General features: G+C 44.3%; 1 protein-coding gene across 4 annotated transcripts in view; it reads left to right on the forward strand.

The window, feature by feature from the left end:
* The window catches only part of ARHGEF9 (Cdc42 guanine nucleotide exchange factor 9), a 242733-nt gene that overhangs the window by 56482 nt on the left and 160784 nt on the right, over positions 1 to 25467 (forward strand). The gene's annotated exons all lie outside the window — the stretch shown is intronic.

Raw genomic sequence — 25467 nt, forward strand, 5'->3', positions numbered from 1 at the left:
CTTGGTCTTTGCGGAGAGGCTACTGAAATAACCTGAGCAACGTGCTGGTGCAATTTATTCTTCTCAAAATGGCTTCCAATTTGCCACACAATTGTTTCCCTCTCAGGTGAATTTGGACTGGCTGTGGAGACATACAGCGCCTTAGGATTGCTTTCCTGCAGCCACAGACCCAAGTTAGGAAAACGAAGACAATTTGCCAAGAGTGTTCAACCAAGGTCCGAACTAAAGATCTGATCTGTATACTGTGTACATGTATAAAACCAAAACCCAGATTAAAATCTTATTTGTGTTAGACATACACATATACACACATGTATATATACATACATACATGTTAAGGACAAACTAGATGTAGAGGGCTTAGGGAATGGCTTTGAAGGACAGGAGGAAGAGCCGCTACCAGGGCAATGGTCAGATAAGAGGGGCCTGAGCTCAGGGCAAGAAAGTAATGTGAGTAAATGTCTCAGACAAGCCCCTCCCTAGTTCACACAAAGATAAAGGGAGGGAGAAGGAAGCATATTCAGACTTGCAAGTTCTAATGCTATAGCTGTTCCAATAAAAGTAGTTTTAGACTTACATGGCATTGGTTTCTTGGTCTGGTCAACCTTATTGGGCTGACACTAAGATAGTATTTGGATTTGGCCAGTTTGGACCATGCATATATTTTATTTTGTCTAGGCCAACTTTCTCCACTTGGGTGCCTTCTAGAGGTCTTCTCTGTGCTCCAAATTGATCCTCCAGGGACTTTCTGTTTGCTCCAGAGATCCTCCCTATGTTCTAGAACTGTGCTCTGAAGACTTCTCTATGTTCCGGATTTGTATTTCAAATCTGTGCTCCAGAGGTCTTCTCCGTATTCCACGTCAGTGCCTCCAGGGACTGATTGGAATTGTACTTCAAAACATCTGGAGGGCACCAGGTTAAGAAGGCAGATCTGACCAATGGAAGCCAAGACATGTAATGGTCTGTAACAGTTTATTTATATGGAATAAACTCCTAAAAAGGCCTCCTAAAAAGTCTTGACTTGGGGTGGGTGGGTCAAAACAGGCATAAAGATTGGATCCTAGATTGGGGGGCAGCCAGACTATTAGGAGTAGTAGATGTGCAGTCAGGATATGGGGCCGCAGCTGGTCGGCTCTGGATCCATACACAATGTTGTGAGACAGGAGCTGGGGCCAAACAGTCACTGAAAGGCAAGCCTTAAAATCAAGCTTTCCACCACCTATCCTGACCACCAAAAGCCAAATCACCTGCCTAAAAACAAAATCTATAAATGCTCAGGTAAAGTAGTACCTTACATAAACTCCCAATACTCAGAAAAGCACAGACTTCATTTCCCTCTTCTTGCGGGACTTCGTTTAAAGCAGTTTTATCAAGCCATTGTGCTCACAAAAAGCCGATGGCTGATCCAATTTGTCTACTTGCCCCATCCTCTTCTTGCCTAAAATTTCCTCAGCCCCCCACCCCAAAAGCCAGAGGCTGCTTCGGGGGAGGAAGGGAAGAGAGTGGGGTACCTAGATACCCATGCTGCACTTCTCAGCTCTGCTGTCCTATGCTTTAACACTATATTCAGTGACAGGCACAGAGGGTGTGTGCTAGATCCCAAAAAAAGAGGCCTCAAAGTTGAAGGACTTAATTTTAAAAACAAAATTATGACAACAGCAACAGCAAAACCCACAAAAGGAAACAATTCTTTGCAAGTCACTATTTGGATCATATCAGCGTTAAGCCCCTTCATCTCTTTTCAAACCAGATGCATGAAGCCTGCAGAATTTGGACTCTCACGTAAAGACCTTGATTCCTAACTTTTAAGCATTGTGCAATTGTGTATTCTGGGTGCCTTTGTTCACACCTGGGAGGTCAGCAAGATCGGGGTGCTGCCCTCTTGACAGCTTGACTTTTCAGGGAGATACTGTACGTTCATTTCCTGGAAATTAAATATTTGCTTGGTTGTATGTTTCTACCTGTAGACAGGCTTCCTTTGGATTAGCTTTGTTTTCTGGGGAAGAGAGAGAGGGGGGAAAAACAGGTTGCAAAAAATGCCCACTTTAATTGCCCCTTTCTTCTTCCTTGATTTCACTGTCTGAAAGATAATCCAGAGGAAAGGGACTCATTTATTAGGGAAGAGAAAGAAAAGGAAGGCCAACTTCCACTGGAGTTGGATTAAACCAGGGCCTGTCTTGCAGTGGAACTGCTCCCGAGAGAATGCTTTATTTATTGATTAGAAGTAGGACGTGCAAATATTCAGCTGGAATATTCAGTTTGGCAATGTGGTTGAGTCCTCCCTTGGGGTCAATTGTGTTGACTTGCCACCTTTGAGTCCATTAGGAAAGATCTGGAGCCAAATCAATGAATCAGGGTCTGCTTGAAGGCAAACATCATTTTCCCGAATGGATTTGGATGGATGGATTTGGAAGTCCGAGTAACTTGGCTTTCCAAGTTGAATCAAGATGGATGCACATCGCTGTGTAACACGTAGATACCGCAGGATGCAAAATTAATACCACACTTCAGGCAAAACACAGATTTGGTCATTAAAACACAGAGGCATGCAGAAAAAAGGAAAAAAATGAATTTGTGATTTATGGGTTTCATGGTTAGAAAGGGTAGATTGACTATGGAAAGAAGGAAATTATGCTGTAACCTTAGAGAGAGAGGGTAAAATATAAATATATTTGTAACTGCTATCAAGAAGACTAGAAACTACTTCTTTATAACTTTTCCCTTCCCTTCCCTTCCCTTCCCTTCCCTTCCCTTCCCTTCCCTTCCCTTCCCTTCCCTTCCCTTCCCTTCCCTTCCCTTCCCTTCCCTTCCCTTCCCTTCCCTTCCCTTCCCTTCCCCTCCCCTCCCCTCCCCTCTCCTCCCTTTTTCTTTGTTTGCACTTTTTTGACTTATTATTTTCCTTTCCTTTCCTTTCCTTTCCTTTCCTTTCCTTTCCTTTCCTTTCCTTTCCTTTCCTTTCCTTTCCTTTCCTTTCCTTTCCTTTCCTTTCCTTTCCTTTCCTTTCCTTTCCTTTCCTTTCCTTTCCTTTCCTTTCCTTTCCTTTCCTAAATGTGTATTGTTTTTATTCTTATAAAAATATATATTTATATATATAAAAAGCCCCACAGAGGCATAATTAGGGACAACCAAGATATAATGTTTTTTCTTGAATCTACACCTGGGTGTTCCTTTGTCCAGTTGGTTATTCCTGAGGCCAGGGGCAGAGCTGGGAACTTGGGCAAGAAAAACTTTCAAAACATGAGAAGATTGGACATTTTTAGGCCAGGCCAGAATGTTAGACATCTCACCCAGTAGACTACTCTTGCTGGCAACGTACCTCTAGGTCTCAGTACAGAATTGTATTCTCCTCCTTGCTACCTGCTCCCTTTAAGTTGGGTTGGCTTCAGGAGATCCCTTCCTTGTTAATTTGGAGCAGCTCTGGAGCAAAACTGGAAATCAGATTTCAGCAATCTGGCTTGCCACCTAAATTTACCATTCTGGCTTATCTTTATCGCCGTGGAAGGAATGACATGAGAATGGCCAAGAATATAGTTTCCTTGCTCCCTCTCCCCTCCCGTGTCCCACCCACTGTTTGGCAGGCAGAACATGGCCAGGCATCATCATGACCAAGCATCGTGTTCACCAAGTAAAAGGTTGCTACTGCTGCTTTAGGGGGAAGTACCTGAGAAGAAACATGCAATTTTCCGCATGAACATCCTGTGGCTTTTATCAGTGAGATACAATTCCAGCAGGGAGAAAGAATGGCTCTGCTGAGCAGCGAAACAAAGCTCTTTGTGTTCTGGTGTCGTCAAGCAAGAAGTTGCCCACTGCTGATCAAATGACCGATTTTCTTCTGAGCTTTACATCCTTGCAACTTCTGGTAGCTCACCAAGCTCCTGCATCAGGACAGCGAGGGATTCATGTCAAATTCTGGAGCTCCTTCTTCCTACTGTGCGCTAGGCGCATGAAGGTTTGCTCAGTTTTGGATGCCCAATCATGGTTGGTTTCAGATGATCTTCTACAGTTGTAGGTGCCTGCCATTCTCATTCCACCGGATTGACCTAATATGGTCTTCCAGATGACATGGGAATTCAGGGAGTTGTAGCCCAGCACATGTGAGAGGCACCTGGCTAGGGAAGCAGCAGTACGTGTACAAATCTGAACAAGAAAAATAGAGTTTTGTTCACCCAGAGAGGAAATAACGTTAAACAGCTTATCTTCCTGTAGGGGATATAAGGCATTATCTGGGGATCTGTCAACTTCATTATATTGTATCATAACATTACCATTTTGCGGAATCGGAGCAATGCAGTCTGCCTCCGATCAGCCAGATTTAATAAATCAAATCCTTTCTCTCTCCAGTCACGTACAGCCAAACCAACTATAAATTAACCAATTTACTGTATTGCTTGTTGGCCTTGTGGCCGATGAAACACATTTCTGGAGCACGTGTGCATTCTCTTGGGGAATATTACTCTCTCTGTCTTCCCAACCACATTGGGATGTATGAAATGGAGTTTTTATTGAGATTTTGCACAATTAAAATGAAAGAGAAACCGCAAATAACTTGAGTGAATTTTGGGGGAAAACACTCCAAGTCTGGGCAATCTTTTGTGGTTTGGGGTATGGTTGACAAAGGATTTATATAAAGATTTCTAGCCTTCCCCTTTCGAATGCACATGGAGTGTTCAGAGGGGATTAAAATCAGGAGAAAGTTTAACAGGTTTAAAAGACCAGAACAAAAAACAAAAACCCATAAAAATTCTTCTTTATTTATTTATGTTCCCACATCAATTAAAAAAAACCCCAAAGTGATTTGCCATTGTCTTCTCATAAAAGGTTTTCTCAACTTTCCAGTATCGCCTACACCTCTGCATTTCCTCATGGTCTCCCATCCAAGTACTAACCAGGCCTGATGCGGCTTTCTTTTTTTTTTGAGTTGGTCACCTGCTGTGACTTGACATCAGTACAACATTTATAACAGCTAAAAACAGATGCAAAAAAGGAATTACAAAAAGAATGAATAAAAATAGGAATAACACTAAGATGTTTGGGGCTGGATCACCCACCTGATTTCCCCCCTCTGCTTTGGGGGTAGCTTTGGGGGTGGTTTAAGGAGTGAAATGGCTGCCTTGAACTTTGCAGAGGGTTCATGCCCTTATTCACCTTCTAGTCTGAGGGCTGCTGAGTTGGCACCAACATGTCATTTCTCACATTCATTTCTACAGGATCAACTAACATTAGCTCTGTTTTCGGCCACTGATTTGAACTATCTTGAACTTGGTTCACTCCCTCTCTTTGCTGGGAGATTGTGCTGGGCAGAACCTTCATTCCCATGTTTCAGGGGGTCCCAAAATCACCCCTGCCATGCTAAGGATGTAAAGGGGGGTTGCAAGTGTAGAGGGAACATCTTGGATTCCATCCATCTCTAGGACCCCAAGATGAATTTGTAAATCAAGGCCAAGGTGCTGCATGGATCCCTTCTACGAACTGTAGCCTACAATCAGACTGTCCTGGTTGTTTAAAGGATATTTTTTGAATGGCTGTGGTGATAAACCAAATCATAGCTATTCAAGGACATAGATTGAGTCTGAAAAGCAGGAGAATTTACCCTCAAGTAAATGTCTTTAGGAGTGAGTTTTCATAGATGTGGGATTCTGTAAACCCTGTGCATGTAATGGGATGTGAGAATAACTTTGAGGGACAGAAGGAATAGCTGCAGCCGACGAATGGTCAGATAAAAGAAATCTGAGTCCAACGCAGGAGTGTAATTTGAGAAAGCGCCTCAGACTTGACCCTCCCTAGGTCTCTTCAGGGTAAAGGCAGGGAGGGGACAGGCGCATTCAGACCTGCAAGATTCTGTGACTGTAACCTTATAATAAAAGTAGTTTTAGTATTCATAACTTTGGTTTCCTCATCTAGGCTACCTTGAAGGGCTGACAGAATTTGTGAAGAGAGAATGAAGTATCCAACTCCATCCATTTTCAGTCCATTTCACTTTTGCATGCATCTTCTTCCTAAACCTCCTGAGGGTCCTCCAAGACCCTCCCAGGAGTTCTTGAAAACACAATTATTTGCCAGTCTATGTTGAAAAATAATACAATATTAAAATCCCATCAAACAATCACAAGAAGCGGTAGCAGCAGTGAATATGTCAGTTTTAATTTTTAATACAGTAAATATCGATAAATATAACCCATAGAAACAAAAGCTCTTTGGGGGTCCTCCTTAATATTTAAAAGTGGGAAGGGGTCCTGCGAGAAAAAAAGTTTAAGACGAAGCACTAGGGCTGGCCACTTTGAACAGAGATCTATTTCACCCAAGATTTGAGAAGTTTAACCAAGTTCTGAGTTTCACGTGAGTTCAGGATCTGTATCATTCACAAAGCTTGGATTGTTTAAACATCCCACATTTGACCCGTTCTAAAAAAAGACACATAAAAACAGAAAGAAACAAGCCCTATAAATGGAACGGGAGAGAGAAATGGATAATTAGGAGTTCCAGCAGAGGTGGTGAGCTCACACCTGCTCCAATTGGATTTACTTGGAAGAAACAAAAATGAAACTAATACTCTGCCAAAATCTGCCCTTTCATTTCTCCAAAGTTTTCCTCCCCTGCAAAAGAGGCGTTTGTTTTTCTACATTACCAGCAGAGTTGAAAGAAGCACCTCCATTTTCATAAGAAGAACCTCCACAAAAGTGTGTGTGCGTGAAAGTATTTAAAGTCCCCCTAAATATACGACCGGCGTGTTTCAGTCTGTTGAGAACTTCAGTGCCCTGTTTTAATTTTGGGCCATAAAGAGAGCAGCTATTCAGCAACGTATAAATATTTTTTGTAAGTAAATATCCTTTCTGAAGGAGATTTACATTTTAGTCTCTGCATTTGTTGGAGAGAGGAAGCCAGTTGTTGCCAGTTACCAACATCTGGCTTGGTTATTTCTTCACAGTTTTCTTCCTCTGAAAAGGAAGCCTCTGTTCTACCTTATTCTACAGGAACTTGAGAATTTATTTCAGATTTCGCTATGCTATGCTATGCTATGCTATGCTATGCTATGCTATGCTATGCTATGCTATGCTATGCTATGCTATGCTATGCTATCCTATCCTATCCTATCCTACCCTATCCTATCCTATGAGCTATATCCTATTGCTCTTGTTGTTTTCTGGGGCACATTTTTCATCATTCTGCATCCTCCCTGGCTGCTCACCCATCCCAAGCTGAAAACGTTCTCTTCCTGGTGGTTTCTGCAAGGATTAAATAAAGTTGGGGAGGTAAGAAAGTGGCAGGCTGCTGGACGTCAAGAGCGTCTGCAGGACGCGGTCAAAACAGTCACGATGTTGTCCACGATGCTGCGATGGAATCTCTGCCCGTTTTTTATGTGTGCGGCACGGGTGGCAAATTAAAAAACAGACTGAGCTTCAGTTGTGTGGTGGTGGCCACCATTTTGACTTTTTTACTGCACAAATACTCCTGAGACAGAGAGAATTTATTCTATTCCAAGGTCAGATGGCTGGAAAGAGGAAGGTATACCGAATTCACACGCGCACACCGTAGCCACTTTCCCACCGAATGAGTTCAGGGATGCTTAAGGGAGAGCTTTGCTGAAGTTCTTTTCTTCTCTGAAAGACATTCTGACAGCAAATTCTCTTTCCTCTTTTGAGGATGGGCCAGGAGGGGGGAAAAGGCAGGAGGATTTGTTTTGGAGGGCAGTGTCATTGAGGCCTGGGGCAGGCAAGGTGGCCCTATGTCGCGACTCCTCTCCTGCCTTGTGCGAATTTTGGGATTAACCTCAGTTGGAATCACCTCCTTCCACCCCCCCCCCCGAAATCCTAAAGGATACACAAGCAGGCATGAAGACCCACGCTACTGAATACAACCAAGATTCTGTGTGCGCGCGCGTGCATTTTACATGCACCTTGGAAACATTAAAGAAAATTCTGTATCTGCAAAAGGCTGGTTTTCTGAAAAGCCCTCTGTGCTAATAGCCATAAAAACGAAAGCCCGCTGTGGAGAAACGTTATTTAACATTCACCAAGGATGCCCTAATAAGCCTGTAAGCCTCTCGGGCTATTTCTGACGGTGGAAGGGGGAGTGATCCCCTGGCAGTGATGCCATTAGTCTTCCTCCCTTGGTGGGGGGGAGCTGATGAACCAAACCTCCATGGAAGGAAACTGCGATGCTCCTTTCTCCAGGGAACGAATAGCAGGATCCCTTGGCCCTTTTATTTCCAAGTCTTACAGAAGCAGAAAATTAAGGATGGGTGGGTCCTGTGTTCCAGCTTTAGAGTTCATTTATTTTTAACTCCTCATGGGGTGCTGACCGAGCATTTTCTTCAGAGGGTGAATCTCTCCCCCCCGCCATTCGCTTCTGTTTCTTGCTTGCTGTTTATAAAATGTGTCTGACACTGTAATTCTCTCCTCCGCGTGGTGAGGATGAAGATGCTAGTTGGTGGCGATGTGAGCAGGATTTAATCACTGAATCTGTTTGGGACTCATTAGCTTGGCTGCTGGGGTCTCCGTAGACCCTAAGGCTGCATTTGTATCTTTTTGTACGCAATTTTTTATTTGCGTGTTTTCATAATTTATTTGCAGGGCGCCAGTAATTTTCGGCTGTTTGACTTTCTGCCCTCCTACAGATCTGTACCTCTGACTGGTTCCTTCTGTTTGATGTGGCCTCTGATAGGTTCACCAGACTCTTCCCAAACTTATTCTAGGTTTGGGAATAAGTTCCCAAATTTATTCCCAATAATAAATTAAATATGATTAAGGCACATTTCAATGGGTTCTTTTATCTTAAACTTTTATTCCCAAGTCCAGGGGAAGATCCTTTAGGACAATCTCTCTGATGGCCACCCAACTGTTTTGTGAGGGTTACAGGGCCCTGTTTCCTCTTTGCATCCTGTCTGGGGATTGCACGGGACGTGGTCAGTGATGTCATCATATTGCTGGAAACCCCCCCCCCCCCATTTTAAGGAAACTTGAGTTTGCATGAGGAAATAAGGGTACTTGTTTGGTCCCCTGAACCCTCCAAAACAAGAAATTAGATCAATTTGGGGAGGATACCAGGTTTTTTCATGGGTGTCTGAAGTCCTCTGAGGCTTAAGAAATCCATACTGCCATGAAACTCTCACAACTCATCAAAAAAGGTTGGAAAATGTTGGCTGCACCAAGTCGGACTCATTTGGGGAGCCTTCAATGGAGGGCTTGGGGGAAAGCAGGTAGGCTCAAGGCCACACTAATGTTGAGCTTAAAATTGGCCACTGTCATTTTCTGAGATGGTTTTTCAACTTTCCAGTCCAGCGATTCCTTGATGGCCCCCGGTCCAAAGCCTAGCTGGATACAGAACGGTTGTCTCTTATTTTCAAAGTCTGTCTTCCCTCCTGTGCATTTAAACAGCTCTTCCATACCACTTTTCTTCTCCGTTCATCAGTAATAGTAGCGCATACGAATTTTATTTATTTATTTATTTATACTAATTTATATACTTTATGATTTGTAGTGGTTTATAGTTTGTATCCTAATTTTAACTACTTGCGTCATTATGAAGGAACATAGCGGGACAGTAACAGCTTTCCATGCAAAGGTAACTTGGATGATATGCTTCTAACTGACGAAACGAAACAAGGTCTTGAGGCACATCAGAATGTGGACTGCAGGTGACTGAAATATCCCAAGTAGAAGAAATCAAGTGAGTCAGTTTTCTCTGAGTGAAACCCAGTGGGTGCTGATTTCATGGACACACCTATACGGATTTCCGGATGCCGTACAGAAGTGGCATGGCATTGCCCTCTTCCAGGAGACAGATAGTGTCAGGTTCAGCCCAAAGAACTCCAAGAGACAATCCAAATACAGTTCTGTTGCGTTTATTAGCTTCAACCTCCAGACAAAAATCTCCCCAGACTGAACGCAAGTTCCCAAGCCAGCCAGCCACAGCACCGTGAATTTCTTAGGGAGCTGCCAGCCTCATCTTCTTGAACTTCCCACGCTCCTGTTGGGGGCTAAGAACACGCTTATCTCCCTGAGCCTGGCCTTCATAAGTCCATTCCATCACAGATAGGTAGGTTCATGAATAAATTCTTGTAAAATTATTTTCAGTCTATCCGCTAGAATCATGGCAAGCAATTTATACTCATTAAGTAGTGATACTGATCTGTAATTTCTTGTCAAAGTCAAATCTTGTCCTTCTTTAGGTATTAATGCTATATTTGGGTTTTTCCTCCCTGTAAAACTGAATTCGTCGTGTTTTGCAAGGCTTGTAAACGTTCATCCTCAAAACATTTGTAATAAGAACCTGGTAATCCATTTGATCTGGGCACTTTTCCTGTTTTAATCTTTTTTATAGCTTCAGAAAGCCCTTTTATTGTTTTAGGTCCATTCATAATCTTTGTTTCTCTGTAATTTTTGTTTTTTAAAATATTCATCGAGCGCGAGCGAGAGAGAGAGATTTACTTCCTAGTCTGACCTACAACGCCAGGATTAGGCTCCATTAAATCCGATGGAGGTCACACCCAAGTCAATTTAGACAAGATCATGCTGCCAGATGACGTTTTTATGCCCAGGGCTTCTTTTAAGGGCCCAGTTTAAACATAATACCAGATGTATAAAAACAAAAATTACTTGTGCAACATTCCCCCTAGCCTGACGCTTGCATAATGCGCAGCTGCTTTGCTTGCACAGATCATGTTAACCCTGGACTGCTCCTTGCGCCGTGGCCGAGGGTCCATTTTCAGCGCGGAGCTGGTCCCAAGGGCTGTTTTGTGGACTCTACTCCTCCGTAGTTCAGGCTAAAGCTTTGTAACTGTGCTTTGTGAACGTGGCTTTCGGCATTCTGAAGATGTATTTGATCCGACTGACATTAACGTGTAAAAAAAGGGGAGAGCTGAAGGCTGTTGCTAGCATGAAGATGGAAAAAGAGGAGTGAACTGAATCATAAGCAGACTGCCGCGGGTACAACCTGAACCAGGGTTCTGCTGCGGTAATTGTTCAGTAATTAGGCAGATGATTGCCAAAGACACTTTAGCCCAGGGTTTTTCAAACTTGGCAACTTTAGGATGTGTGGACTTCAACTCCCAGAGTTCCCCAGCCAGCATGCTGAAGCGGAAGTCCACAGATCTCAGAGTTGCCAAGTTTGAAAAACTCTGCTTTAGCCCAAGGAAGGGGAATGAAAACGCAGGAGTATGTGGTTGGAAGTTGGGTGGGGTGTTGCAATATAAAATTTGTCAAAGAAACAACAACTCCATCTAGTCTAAGAGCCATCTGTCTAGTGATATAAAATAATATAAATGGGAATGAATGTGAGGGTTCCACTTCCATTACATTTCACAGCAATGTGACTTCTAGCATCAAGTCAGGTCTGGCTCACCTTCTCCTCTCTTGCTCAAGAAATCAGGTATAACACAGTCTAAAAAGAAGGCAAATTGCTGAAAACTGTGTATAAACTGTGATGCTGTTTTTCTTTTTTCCTACAAAAAAGAAACGTAGCTCAAGGATATCTTATGAAATACAGATGCATTAGGATTGGGGTTTGTAGGCTGAAAAACAGAAGCAGCAGAATCATTTTAATCATATGGTTTTTGGGCCATTTCTTTTAAAAATTGTATCAGTAGAGGCTCCATATGCCAGGAGATGCAGCAGTTATAAGTGTTGACAAGTTTTTTTTATGAATTAAAAAAAATGTAAAAAAACAGCTAGACTAGAATACCACTATAGGTGGTATAGATTTCTACACAGTGTGATTTACACCCCTATAACGTAGCCTTGAATTGCATCAAGCCAGATATCTGATTTTGATCGTGTCTATTTTTTGCAGGATACATTCCATCCTCCCTCCCACCACCACACACTTCTGTATTTATGGCTATATTCTATTTTTGCACAAGTGCAAAATGTTGGCTTCTCCTTCGCTAGTATCTGTCTAACCAAATACAAGGAAGGAAAATGGGCAGATCGTTAGCCAATTGGGACATTTTGCAATGGGGATGGAGGGATCAAGATGGTGAAGTGGCTGTTTTGAAGGTCCGATTGCCAGAGAGTTGGGTCCAAGGTTTTTTTTGTGGTCTGGCAGCCTTCTCTTAAGGCCCTAATAACAGATTATGTCCTGGAGATAAAACCTGAAGAGTCAGCAACTACATTTACATCTTGTGCTTGGCCTGGCTAATGAGGGAACCAGTTTTCTGGATATGAAGAATAAATAATCAAATGTCACTCTCTTCTAGGAAGTACAGTAGGGATCCAAGGAATTCTTTCTTGTCTTGCAGTAGATTTTACATACTGACATTCTGGACAAGGCTGACAATGAGTCTGCACATCATTGTCATGCCGGATCACAAGAATCTGCTTCTAAACCTCATTAGAATTTTTTCTTGCCCTATGTGCCCTGAACATGGATTTTCATCAGCAAGCTTCCAGAAATCTCTGAAACACTGGGGAACCACAGTTTGCTCTATGTTTTTTCCCCTCTCCAAGAATTTTATATAGAATTCCTTCCTTTCTCACCAAGTTGGGATGCTCCACCCACTGATCCTCTTTGCCCATGGTTGCCTGTCTGCATATGTTCCTAAGAAGGATCTTATCCAGGGTTGTCTGTAGGGCGTGGTCCCAAAAGTCAAGATGGTGGCCATGATGGTGCAATTGAAGCTCCTCCTGGGGGGAACTTCGATTGCAGCATCACAGCTATCATCTTGACTTTTGGGACCACACCCTATGGACAGCCCCTGGATCTTAAGTGACCTACTCAAGCTACCGTGCAAATGAAGCCCATCAGAAATGAAGGAAAAATCATGGCCTGTAAATTTTAAGCCCCTCTGAAGTGGAGTTGGGGGGAGTCTCTTTCTTCTGCTTTGCCAAAAAGGAGTGTCCTCTTACCGGGGCAGTTCTGACACAACAGCAGGACAATTTCAATGCTGGGCAAGAGAAAACAACAGCTGGGAAAGTCTTCTAAGAGGGTCTTCTCTGGAGACTCTCAAGCTGGAATCAGTCCTGATGGGTCAGGCAGTGTAGAGATATCTGACTGCTTTATCTACTTAGATTTGTGAATTTGGATTCGGATCCAAGATAGGATTGGACTCAGATGGGGAGATTTGGCTCACAGTATCAGGGACAATCTAAGGCTTCGTAGCAATAACAACCGAAAGCTGTTGCTATGCAATGCCACCATTTTAAGGGGTCTCAGTGGTCTCCAAACTGCACAGGATATTATGGAGGAGTGCAAGGTTTTGATAGCATGATTGGATGTGAGTGAATCACCCCCTTGAAACAGATCCACAGAGCAAAGTGCCCTCTGTTCCTCCTTCTGAATCAGCAAGCCGAGCCAACACTTGGCTTTTCCTGGCTTCAGAGGCTTCCAGCCAGCCTGATAATGGAGGCTTCTGTGTACTGGCCACCTGTATGCCAAAGCCTCTTCCAGCTCTTGCAACTTCGAATGGACCTTTGGAAGTACATCACTTTGCTGCTTCAGTTCGCTGGGGAGAAATCCATCACTTCTGGCATGAAATAGGTCATCTAGATGAAGCTCATGAGGACTTGGGAGAGCAGGGAGTCTTACAGTCTTTCTCCACTAGAGCCCCACAGCAGTCCATCACTCTGGGTCCTACAGACATGACAGGATCATGGCGGATGCTGCGTTATTCCTTAGCTGTTGTGCCAGTGTGTGGGAACGTGGAAGAACAATGGCCCCTCCATGTGTCACTTTGCACTCTGGAGGATCAGCACATGATTCCTTCGCTGTAAAATTGTCAAAGCTGCTCAGTGTAAGAAAACCGCTCTGCATGTTTTAAAGAAGGAGAAGTGGGAATTCTGGAGTCAGATGCTGCTGCCTTCGATATGGAAGGGCGGTTTTCCCTGTGGAAACAAAGGCTGGCCAGCATGGATTTGTGCAATTTCAGGGAGTGGTGGCAGCTCTGAGATGTTGCTTTGTGTAAGGATGGTTGGCGCAAAGAAGGGGGTGTTTTGCTTTACTCCCCTGCCTGCTGCTTTGTGGTTGCCCTCTTTTGCCTAGAAGTCCCCATCTTCTTGACTTAAATCCAGTTCCAGACAGAAATAGACATGATGTAGAAATCTTGTTTGTATGACCGACGAGAAAGTCTCTGTTTTCTCTGGCTTGTGTGCTCTACTACAGATTGTGTCTGCTGCTGTTTTACAATCTTGATTATTTAAGCCAAAATGATCTCTGCTGCACCCTTGGCCACCCCGAGCCGCCGTGCACTTGTACTGGTGGCCAGGGGTTCATTTAACCTTGTCAAGCTGGCCAAATACGACTTCCCACTCCTGAGTAGCCCTGATCCATGCCAAGCTAAACACTGCAGTCCCCCACCCCCAGCCCCCGGCCAAGGAGCTAACCCTAGCTGAAAATCAGCTGCATAATGACCTATATGGGGAAAAAAAAATAGCGTGTTGATTTATTGACCTGCCAATTGAAATAAGATCATCAGGATCCTCCCTGCATGGCAATGGGAAAAAATAACGCAATGGCAGCAAAGATTGCTCTCTCGTAGAGCCTTCAATGAAGGCTCTTCCCTCCCCTTCCCTTCCCCAGATAACACGGATATTAAATTAAAACAATTCCTGCTACCTGCTCACTTTCAATACCAATTTGGAGATACGTTTTGAACTCCTGCCAGGCCAATATGTTTACCATAACTGCAGAGGAAAGCAGAAGTGACAAGATTACAATGGAAGAAAGAACATGCAGAGGATGGAGAAGCATTCATTCTATAAGAGGGTTGCGTTTTGAGTTTGACTTTCTCGATGGGAAGTCCCCTTGTCTTCTGGTTGGCGCCTCTGGGGGTGAGGGATTCCTGCCAGGTGTGCTGGGTTTGACCACCAAAATAGCACTGCTTTTTCTCTTCCATTTGCCCCTTGTCTGCTGCAGTTGTGTGACACGTGTCTGTTCTTTTATTGCAGCAGTTTTAAAAAAAACACCTGCAATTCGCAACTGGGGCATTGAAGGCTTCATCTGCTCCTCTTCCACCTTTTGGTGAGGGAACTGGGGAGGAAGTACCACGCAGGGCAACTGAGAGCTAAGCCCTTTGCCCAGAATGCAAGCTAGAAATTACTTTGAAATCCAGGTCACTTTTCCTCTCCTTCGTTTCCTTTCAAAGCTGTCCAGAGAGATTCCAGAAAGTTAGTAGAAAGAGTTGCATCAGCAAAAGAGGAAATGTTTAATTGCGACATGTAGGAGATCCAGGAGCAGTGGAACAGCAAGGGCACCGGGCCTTCGTTTGAGGAATTGGGTGAAAATCTAGCTATGGACGCATCGGTCCCCTTCCATCTGGGATGAGTTGAGAATTGTTGGGGAGATGGTGCCAACCCACCTAGGAAAAGTGGGTTAAAACTGATGGATGACGCCCTCCTTGCGTCACAGTAAAATCTTCTTCCTCTGTATGGTCATCGCTCTTGAGGCTGGTACCAGAATCTGCCCTTTCTTATCTCACAAGCATTAGCCCATTACGAAGATGGATTTTGTGTATGGTAATGACAGCGAGACTATTATATGCACAAAGATGGAAAATTTCTGAAATGCCCATCACAGAGGAGGGGATTATAAGATGATGGAAGGGGTGGAAGTGGCCAGATTGACCTGTTAGATCAGGGATAAGACAACAAGTACTTTTATCAGAGACTGGAAATCTCTTATGGACTTTTTGCCGAAGGTGGAAAAGAATGAACCGGTGATTTAGGGATTTGCCGACTGAAGAGGGATGAATGTGGGAAGAAGAGAATTAGGGTGTAATTTTAATGCGGGAGGAATGAGGATAAGATTCTAACTGCTGTAAAGAAGATCAGAAGTTTCCCTTCCCTTCCCTTCCCTTCCCTTCCCTTCCCTTCCCTTCCCTTCCCTTCCCTTCCCTTCCCTTCCCTTCCCTTCCCTTCCCTTCCCTTCCCTTCCCTTCCCTTCCCTTCCCTTCCCTTCCTTCCTTCCTTCCTTCCTTCCTTCCTTCCTTCCTTCCTTCCTTCCTTCCTTCCTTCCTTCCTTTCCTTCCCACCACCCTTTCCTTTCCTTTCCTTTCCTTTCCTTTCCTTTCCTTTCCTTTCCTTTCCTTTCCTTTCCTTTCCTTTCCTTTCCTTTCCTTTCCTTTCCTTTCCTTTCCTTCTTCTATCTCTTTCTGTACTCTATTTTCTTCTCCTTTTTCTTTTTTCTTACCCTATATGATTTCATGTTTATCTTTTATTTCTGGGAAAAATTTCAGTAAAAATTAAATATAAAAGCCGTAGCCCATTACATATTGACAAATAGCTTAGGGAGGTCCCCCATTTTGCCTCTCCTACACATTTTATTTTTAAATCGGAGCTCCACTGGCAGGCTGATTTTTTTTTTTCCCCATAGAAATCCCTCCCAAGTTGCAGTTTAGGGTTACCCTACCATTGCATTCTTTCCTGTTGAAATTTCCTTTGGCATAGTTTGGATGCAGGAGATGAGTTTCTACCACGTACAATCCCGTATGGCACCTTTTCCTTCCTCACCCACAAATGTCGTCCTCCTCCCAGATGCAAAAGGCTGACCGTATTGATGAAAAATCTTTGTAGAATGCTTGGTGGATCCAGTCTTTTCTTTTAATGCAAATGCCAATGAATGTTAAATGGCTTTCATGGTTTTTTAAAAAATACAAAACATACATAGTGCCTCATTACTAAGCTGATGAATTATTTAATTTGGGATGTGGCAAGGGAGAAGGGAGAAAAAGTAACTAGGCAGATGCAGGTTACATGTGAAACAGGTTACAAGCACCTTATCATTTCATTCAGAAATAAGATTAAGAAAAGCTACAATGACTATCATAACAAAAACCAATTATTATTTTTTTAATATAGGTTTTAAATTTAGTCACCGCCCATCTGACTAGGAAGTGCCTCTGGGCGGTTTATGATAAAAACAGTAAATTAATTAAAATACAATAAAATGGTATAAAATACAATAAAAACCAAATACATACATAAATAATAATATCTTCCAAAGTGCTGCTGGTAGGAAAGATATTAATTATAGCCGTTAGGGCAAAATAACCTTAGCACCAAGAATAACACTTAACCATATGAACATTCCCCTACCTGAGAGAGCCACGGTAGCCTTCCTACAGGTTGTCCACAAGGGGTGGTCAAAAAAGTTGAGATGGCAGCCCCAGTTGAAGCCACACCTGTTGCGGAAAACCAAGAGCCTTAGGAACCATCTGAGCTCTGGAAGATCCCTAGCCATGGGAATCCCTGCTCTTTGTCCTGGTTGGAGCATTGAGTTCCCACAGCCACCAGATCCTTTTCATAAATATGTCTTTCAGGGACTGCAGGTTCAAAAAGGTGGAGCCATCATGTCACTCAGGCGGGTGGACTTTCTCTCTTTCCTTAATGAAATGCTTGGGAGGGGACGTTATTCTTTGGTTCCTGCCAGAAATGAGTAAGAAGCCACACTACGGATGCCAGCGCATTGCAAGCCTGTTGCGAAGGGCTTCTAAATGTGGAATAAGAGAAAATGCCTCCTTGTTTCAGACTCTACTGGAATATCCACCACCACCACCACCACCACCTTTGGGCCCTTCTAACCTGCCTCTGGGGTTTTACACCTGGTTTTTGACTCTTTCAGACCATGGCTGCTGTTAATTTTAGTGGTTATTTGCAGGGACACCCGCCACTCGCCAGACCCTAACTTTCTTCTGGCATAAGGTAGCTTTCTTCAACCTGCTGTCCAGAACCGTGAGTTAAGTGCCCATCACCGGTGATGCTCCGAAGGAATGTGCTGCTTAGTTCCAGGGTTACTCCTGTTATCTTGAGCTCTTTTTGACCGAGCTTGGTGTCCTAGCAGAGGAAACACCCCCAACTCAATATCACCATTGAAACGTGGGATAGTAACTAGCCACAAATCAGCCAGAGGGCTTCCAGATTTGTATCAGATGAAGACTCAAACTTTGTTCTTCTTGATCATAATCTGGCACCTTAACCACTAGGCCATCCTGCCTCTGGGCTTCCTCCGTGGGGGGTACTTCTTTCCCCCACAAATGTAAGATACCTGTAGGTCTATCTCTTTGAGCTGTTGAAGACCCCTCTCTCTTCACCTAGTCTTTCCCTATATAAATGTTATGGATGAATGGTGTATCCCCTTCCCTTTACCCCCCCCCCGCTTTATTCTGTTTCTTTCCCTCCCGGTCCCTCCCCTCCGCACGTCGTAATGCTTTTTAATTATTTTAATTGCAAACCCCTTTGAAATGACAATGTAGAGGAAGCGGTAGAGAACTGTATTAACAAAATACAGATAAATAAATAAGCAAGCAAGGCTGAAGTTTGCAGATCCCTACCTTGGGGATGTCCCCTGGAGGTAGTCAAAAAAGTCAAGATGGCAGTTGTGATGGTGCAATCAAAGCATATGCAATGCGGATAAAAATACCCCCTCCAGGTGGAACTTCAGCTGCACCAACGCAGTGCCACCTTAACCTTTTTAGCCATACCCTGCAAACAACTCTGCCTGGCCCTATTTGCAGTCGGATTCCCATGGCCTCCTTGCTTCTATCTGAACATTCCCCCCAGGGACAGGGTAGGGTCGGAGCGTGCCAGCTGTGATAGCGGTGGCATCAAAGGAGATGGGTTGTGACGCCAGCTGTTTGATTTTGCTTGTATCGCTTTTGGTTTTTATTGTTTTTACGATGTTTGGTTTTATGCCACCGTTGCGAGACGCCCAGAGTTGCGTTTCTCAAGATGGGTGGCCGTGGAAGTCTTTTAAATAAATAAAACCATACCTAAGAATGGGGTAGGCGGTTTCTTCGTTGGCCCCTCTGGAACGGTCTGTAACTTGTGTTCGGAGGAGAGATTTTGCAAGCCTGGCTTTGAACAAGTGGTCTCCATGGATACCTCTTCCACTTTTAGCAAGGGCCTCATTAGATGGAGGTGGGTGAAAGATTGCATCCTTTTGATTTCTGTGTGTAGGTGCTTCAAAACGTAACTCCACCATCTCGTTGTTTGCTCCAGGGCTGAGGTGAGCTACAAAGAGAAGAGGCCAGCTTTTCTCTGACATCCCTCTCTCCCTCGTTCTCCCTCTTTCTATAATTAGAAAAGCTAGGGAACCCTTAGTTGGGGAGGGAAAAAAAAAATACTTTCCTCTCCTTTTGCTTCCTTCAAGTTTTTGCTTGGCTGCTTCAGTATAGCTGTCAGGAAAGAAGGCAGAGCTGATGCGGCCATTTGACGGTGATGCTGATGATGTAAAACCTCCCTTGAGTCGAGCCAAACTCCTGGGGACTACGGGGGACGTCATGCCGTTTGCTCTGGAAATCTGATGAAAGTGATTTGACAGTGCTGCCTTCTGATGGCTTTTCAATTTCCCAGTCTAGCCTACAGACCTTGGATTTCCTCTCCCTAAGCGAACCAGCTCCAATCCTGCTTAGCTTTTTGAAATCAGCCAGCAGCATCTGCGTGGGCTACTCTGCAGAGGAAAGTTACAATCAACATAAAGTAAAACAGTAGTCTGCTGATCCATCCATTTGGTATAGGAGGAACTGGAGAGGAATTTGTACCTGGGGGCAGCAGACCCTCATTATTGACCAAGACATGTGAGGTTCAAGCAGATGGTTCAGTGCATGTGCTCCATGAAGAAGGTGGGAGACCAGACCTGTGGAATCTTCTGGTCATACCATGGGTGAAGCAATCTGGAGCATGTTCTCTAATGGTCCTGCAGCCATTTCTGGAAAATAATGTTCTTGGGTGTCCAAGACAAAATGGGAATGGTTTCCAAGCACTGGCACTTTTCCAAGGGACCCCAGACTTTCACCAGTCTCCCATCCATCCTGAAGTTTTGGAACTTGCTTATGATCAGACCACACGCTTAGTAGCTGCCATGGAATATATTTTGGACTCTTGGGGAGGAGCAGAAAAAAAGGAGTGAAGTTGCTGAGAAGAAAAATAGTGATTCAGAAGGCTCAGCGGCTCTTGAAAGCAGTTTAGCTCCTCTGTCTTGACAGTAGATGTGGGAGGCATCAGTTTCCAGAGGCTGTGATCACAGAATATTCACTGTGAAAATTGCAGGGCTGGTGCTAGAGAGCCTTCTCTCTCTCTCTCTGTCTCCCCACCTCTTTAAACAGCCTCCCATTGTCAGCTGAGATTATGCTTCAGGCTAGGGTGACATGTTACCTTGGCAAAAGCTGGTTTCCAAATTTGCATTTTGCCAAGGAGACATAAGGAGGAGAGCAGCAAGACTAGGAAGAGGGTTTGTCCAAGAGTTGGAAAATATCTTCCTGTCTTCACTGGTTCCCACCCCTTCTTGCAAATGCCTTCTAGGCTCCGTTGGATTCCAAGGAATCATTTGTCAGGACGTGAAGACGAATGACGCCATGAGCAATTGCCAGCCCCGTGCGATGTTACAGCAGGGTTTTCAAAGTGCCAGTTGCAAAGCCCGTGTGTGAGTGTGTGCATGTGAGCCACCTGGAAGGGGTGGGGTGGGGTCAACATTATTTTGCAAAGCTCAGAGTGAGTTTTGACAGCGCTCTCGTTTGCACACACGGACACAAAGCTGGAGCAAGGCCCCAGCACGCTCATCCGGTCCTGGCAGCAAGCAACGGGCTAGGATTTTGAGCTTGCTGCTAAGGGTTGCCCACACAAACTCCAACCACTGCTAAAACTCACTCTTACGTGGCCTGAGCCAATCTGCAGCAGAACCCAAAATGACTCGGTGTCCCACTTCGTGCACACAAGCGTGGTAGCTTGCCAGTTTTGAGAGATGGCCGAATGCCAGATGGGTCGAGCCATCTGCCAAAACCTTCTGCCAGACAGAGCAATTGCCTTGATCATTTAGTTACTTGGTTAGTTTTGTTCCTGGGTTGGTTGCACACATTCATTCATCATTTTAAGAGTCACAGTATTGCAATATTTTGAGGGCCCCCCCACCCCCCGTGTTACAGTGTTGCATTAGGGTTGCAGCAACCTGGGTTCAAATCTCCACTAAGCCACACTAGATTGACTTTGGGTCAATCGCTAATTCTCAATTTAACTTACCTCAAAACCTTGTTGTGAGAATAAAAGGGTTTACTGCATGTCCTTTCTTAATGACATATAAAGAAATCTGTACATGGATGGGAAGGGGGAGAGATTTGACTGGCAGGTGTTAAAGGCCATCTCCCATTTTTTTGTTCTCTTGCAAATCTTTAATCTCAGGATTATATTTGGTAGAGTGGGTCTTGGGCAGTGTTTCTCAGCTTCAGCAACTTTAAGATGGGTGGACTTCAACGCCCAGAATTCCCCTTCTCGCGTCTGGATGGCATCAGGTTGGCAATCCAGAGGAGACACGGCATGGGTAGGAGTTTCTGAATGGAGAAAAACATAACCCTCTCTCTCAGAATCTGGAAGCAGCAAGCCGACATGCAGGATAGCCCCATTAAAAGGGGGAAAAAAATTACAAATGTAAGACAGGTTTATGTTCAACAGAGCCCAGCGCTGACTCTGGGATACAGGTTTCTAAACATGCATTTCCAAAGTATTTATTGTATTCGTGATTGTCTCTGTTCATCTCAAGGTGAGAATTTCATACCCCTCATATTGATATACAGGTCTCAATGAACTCGGCAGCAGAAATTCTCGTATGGAGGAAAATGACAACCTAGCCGTCTTTTCTTAGAGCTACCAGATCTGACCTGCAGAAATGTGGTTGGTTATGAGATGGCTGCCAAGAAATACTGAAAACTCTTAGTTGTTTCCTGTCGTCTTATGGCGATCCAGCGTTTTGGAACCCGGGTCTGGTAGCTGTCATCTTGGATGGGGAGACCGGGACCTTTTAAAACTTGACGAGCAGGATTGAAGACAAAGGGGTGGGATGTATTTATGGCAACTTAATTCTCTTCCAGATTTCAAGCAGCACTTAAGCAGTGTTTCTCCAGATCTCGATGCTGGCGGGGAATTCTGGGAATCGAAGTCCGCCCATCTTAAAGTTGCCAAGCTTGAGAACCACTGACTTAGAGCATCGCAAGAGAACAGCGTCTGTGGTCCCTTGAACCCAAGTTCAGCTTTTTCTAGTAATGTGAAAAAGGGGGAATCCTCCATGATGAAAACTGGCTGGTTCCCTCTCGCTCGTATCAGTATGTCTCCGCCTTTCTACCTCCTGGTGTCTCTCAATCTCTCTGCGCGTTCACGCACACCCCATTTCAATGTTCTACTTCAGCCCCCCAAATCTCAAGGATCGCTTCTCCCTTTTCTCCATAGGTTCCACCAGGTGTGAGGGATCTGGGGGGCAGGGAGAGGTGAAAGCCGCCTTTCTCTAGCCCAACCGTCGCACCCCAAGCAGATGATTTTATTCAGATGCATCTGTCGAGGGGGAGCAAGAACCTAGGGGATAATTAACCCTTGACGCTAAAAAAGCACCCCCCCCAAAAAAAAACTGAAAGCAAAAAACAGAAACCGATGCTGCTACCTTAAAACACTTCAACAGCCAATGTCGGCATTCATCCTGTTAAATCTATTTATAGACGCAGAGATATTCCTGGAATATTCACTTTCTTCCTTCTGCTGCTAAAGTTGGGAGTGGAAACAGAAATCAACCAGAACGAGTTAGTTCTGGGCTTGTGACTCTGGGTGCCTGCCCTGGATCTCAAAAAAAAGAGAAAGAGAAAGAGGGAGAGAGAGAGAGAGAGAGAGAGAGAGAGAGAGAGAGAAAGAAAGAAAGAAAGAAAGAAAGAAAGAAAAAAAGAAAGAAAGAAAGAAAGAAAGAAAGAAAGAAAGAAAGAAAGAAAGAAAGAAAGAAAGAAAGAAAGAAAGAAAGAAAGAAAGAAAGAAAGAAAGAAAGAAGGAAGGCTCTGAGTACCCTGGTTTGCATTAACAAGGATCTCATTATATGTAAGTTGCGTCCTATTCTGTTGGGCTGTATATAGTATAAGCCCTGACCGGTCTGTAAATACTCTGCCACAGTGACACGCATAGTCCCTGAAAAATTGTGTCACAGCCCACTTGACAAGCCTGGAGAATTACAGAGGCATCTGTTTCGCTCCTCGTCTTTTCTTATTTGTCACAGTCCAGCTACGGTCTTTCTTTTTAAAATTTTTTAAAAATAATTTTCAATTGCTTCTTAATTAATAACAAAAAAGAACAAAAGCACAAAACTAAGAATATGAGTCCAGCTATGTATGATCTTGGTGAAAATGACCCAGGTCGGTCGTTCCTGTTCTCCGCAGAATGGCCAACTCCACTGCGATGGCAGCATTTTGACTGAATCTCTTCCAGGGAACTCCATGCGCTTATGGTGCAGGCCTTCTTTCCCAGAACCATGGACAGTTGCTCTTGTTCTTGCTGGGCCTGTTTATGTAGGCTCATGTTTCTCTCAAGATGGTCAAAACCTTCACCTGCCAACTGCGGTTTTGTTAAAGGCCAGGAGCAATTTCCAGGTGGCAGAGAGCTGGAGGCTCCCTGTGAAGTCAGGAAACAGATGCCCCGAGGACTGCTGGCATCCTGCTTCATTGTTGTAGGGTGTAACAACAGAATCTTGAAAGCCTGGCATAGCTTCCCTCTGTCCTCTTTATCCCATGCCCAGCTTGACTTTATGGCTATAGGGTATAAAAAAGAATTTTGAAAGCCTTACAAAGGTGGTGGTAGTGATGATGGCTTATTAAACTTGTATGCCATCTGACTCTCCACGACTCTGGACAGGTTTCCTCTCCTCTCTCTTCTACTATGCGCAACTTGATTTGATTGTTGATGGGCATAAGAACAGAATCTTGAAAGGCTGCGGAGTTTCCCTCTGCCCCCTCTTATTCCAAACTGAGTTAGGGCAGGGTTATTTGGAATCTCTTTGCCTTTCTCACGCTCCCGCCTTTCCCAGGGCGGAGTTGTCCTTCAGCGTCTCTCTTATCTGCTAACGGCTCTTGCACAACGCACCCACTTTATCCTCAACCCTAGCCATGGCTGGGTTCCCACGCTGGGATCAGCCGTCGTTTGCTTAACCAGAGTTAATCGATGAAAGGTCCAGTGAGCTGGCTTACGGCATGCTATGCTATCTTCTGGCTTCTGGTGATTTTCTGAACATTCAGGAGGGAGGGGATGTATGGATCAGAGCGGTGCATGCCCCAACAATTGCTTTGGAGCTGGTGTGAGCACCACACCCCTCTGCTTTTCATTAAAGCAGCCCATCTTTTTTCAAGCTTCACTGTGAGCCTGAAAGAAGATGCAGCTGTTTTCAAGACGTTGAGGCAGTGAATGTGACTCTTAAAGCAGCCATATCTTTTTTCCCAATCACCCGCAGAAGCCTGAAGGGTTAAAAAAAAGGGGGGGGAGGCTGAATATAAAGCTGAGAGGTACTGTACTGGTGTGAAGTGCTATGCACTATTGCCAAATTATTTTCAAAGCCTGCACAGCCCTGATGTTTTATTGCACTGTGGGAGGATGTGTTATTTATTTGGGGGGCTGCTTCATTTCAAACGTTATGGAGTGCGGGTTTCAGCAATCTCTCAAAACTGATTGAATAATTAAAAATAGAAATGCTTTCGTGTTTTAATTTGTGATTAAATATTTAAGGCAATGCAGTCACCTCCACTTGCGTTCTTTAGCCAGTGTCAGGTCCCGATTGGCTGCAGTCGCTTCTCTGCATATCTTCTGCATTTATAGCTTCCGTTAATAATTCTTGCTGAAACCTTACTCTTTCCTGGCTCCAGGCCAGCCGAGTGGCAATTATACTTACCTAGAGACTTTGGCCTCAAGCCAGCAGTGGGCGTGTCAGCAGCTGTTCTGGCAGATGTGGAACCCTCTTTTATAAAATGGCAGTGCAGGAGGAGGAAAGGAAGGTGAAATCCAGGTGCTCTTCCTCCCCACCAAAGAGCTGATCCAGGATCAATGCTCACACATCAGCTTTCCCAACCTGGTGTCCTCCAGATGGTGTGAGAACACAAGTCCCATGAGTTGGAGCCATTTGTGCTTATTCATCTTGCATGAATGAGGTCGAGATGACCTGCCTCACCCATTGTGTTGAGGCCAGGTTTATTTTAGGAAGGCAGGTTTGAACTTTCTCTTGGCTTGAGATGAAAAGACCGAGCTGTCCTCTGCTCTTGAGCCTCTGAAACAAGCAGGTCTTGATTGCTTTGCACGATTATGGCATTCTCGCTTAAAAGAGACTCCCCCGCCCCCCCAAATTTAAAATTGAGGCCAGGCTGTTTGGAAACAGGAAAGAAAGCTGTGCAGGGTTGCCTCACTTGGGTGGTAATTTCAACTCCCTAACTTTTCTGCTCCCTTTGTGATAGCACTCCCTTGTACACCATGGCTCAGTTCACAAGGTGGCTAAGCCACAATTGGTTTTACCATGGTTTATTGGATAAACCACAGTCAGTTGAATTTGCACATTCTGCTGTCATAAACCATGGCTGATAAACCAGTTGGCGGGGGTCACATCATCTGCGAAGCAAAACAAAATAAACCCTCACCTTAGAATGGTGAGTAAATGCAGCCAAATGGTTTATTAGAAGGGTTTACCTAAATAATGTAGCAATCACTAGACCCTTTTCTTCTTTGGCAGAGCCCAGAACTCAGGCTAGAAGTCTACTTTTCT

The sequence above is a fragment of the Python bivittatus genome, unplaced genomic scaffold (genome assembly GCF_059951505.1).
Source record: "Python bivittatus isolate LINGU-HERP-01145 unplaced genomic scaffold, Pbiv_v1 ctg000790_np1212, whole genome shotgun sequence".
In the NCBI taxonomy this organism is placed as follows: domain Eukaryota; kingdom Metazoa; phylum Chordata; class Lepidosauria; order Squamata; family Pythonidae; genus Python; species Python bivittatus.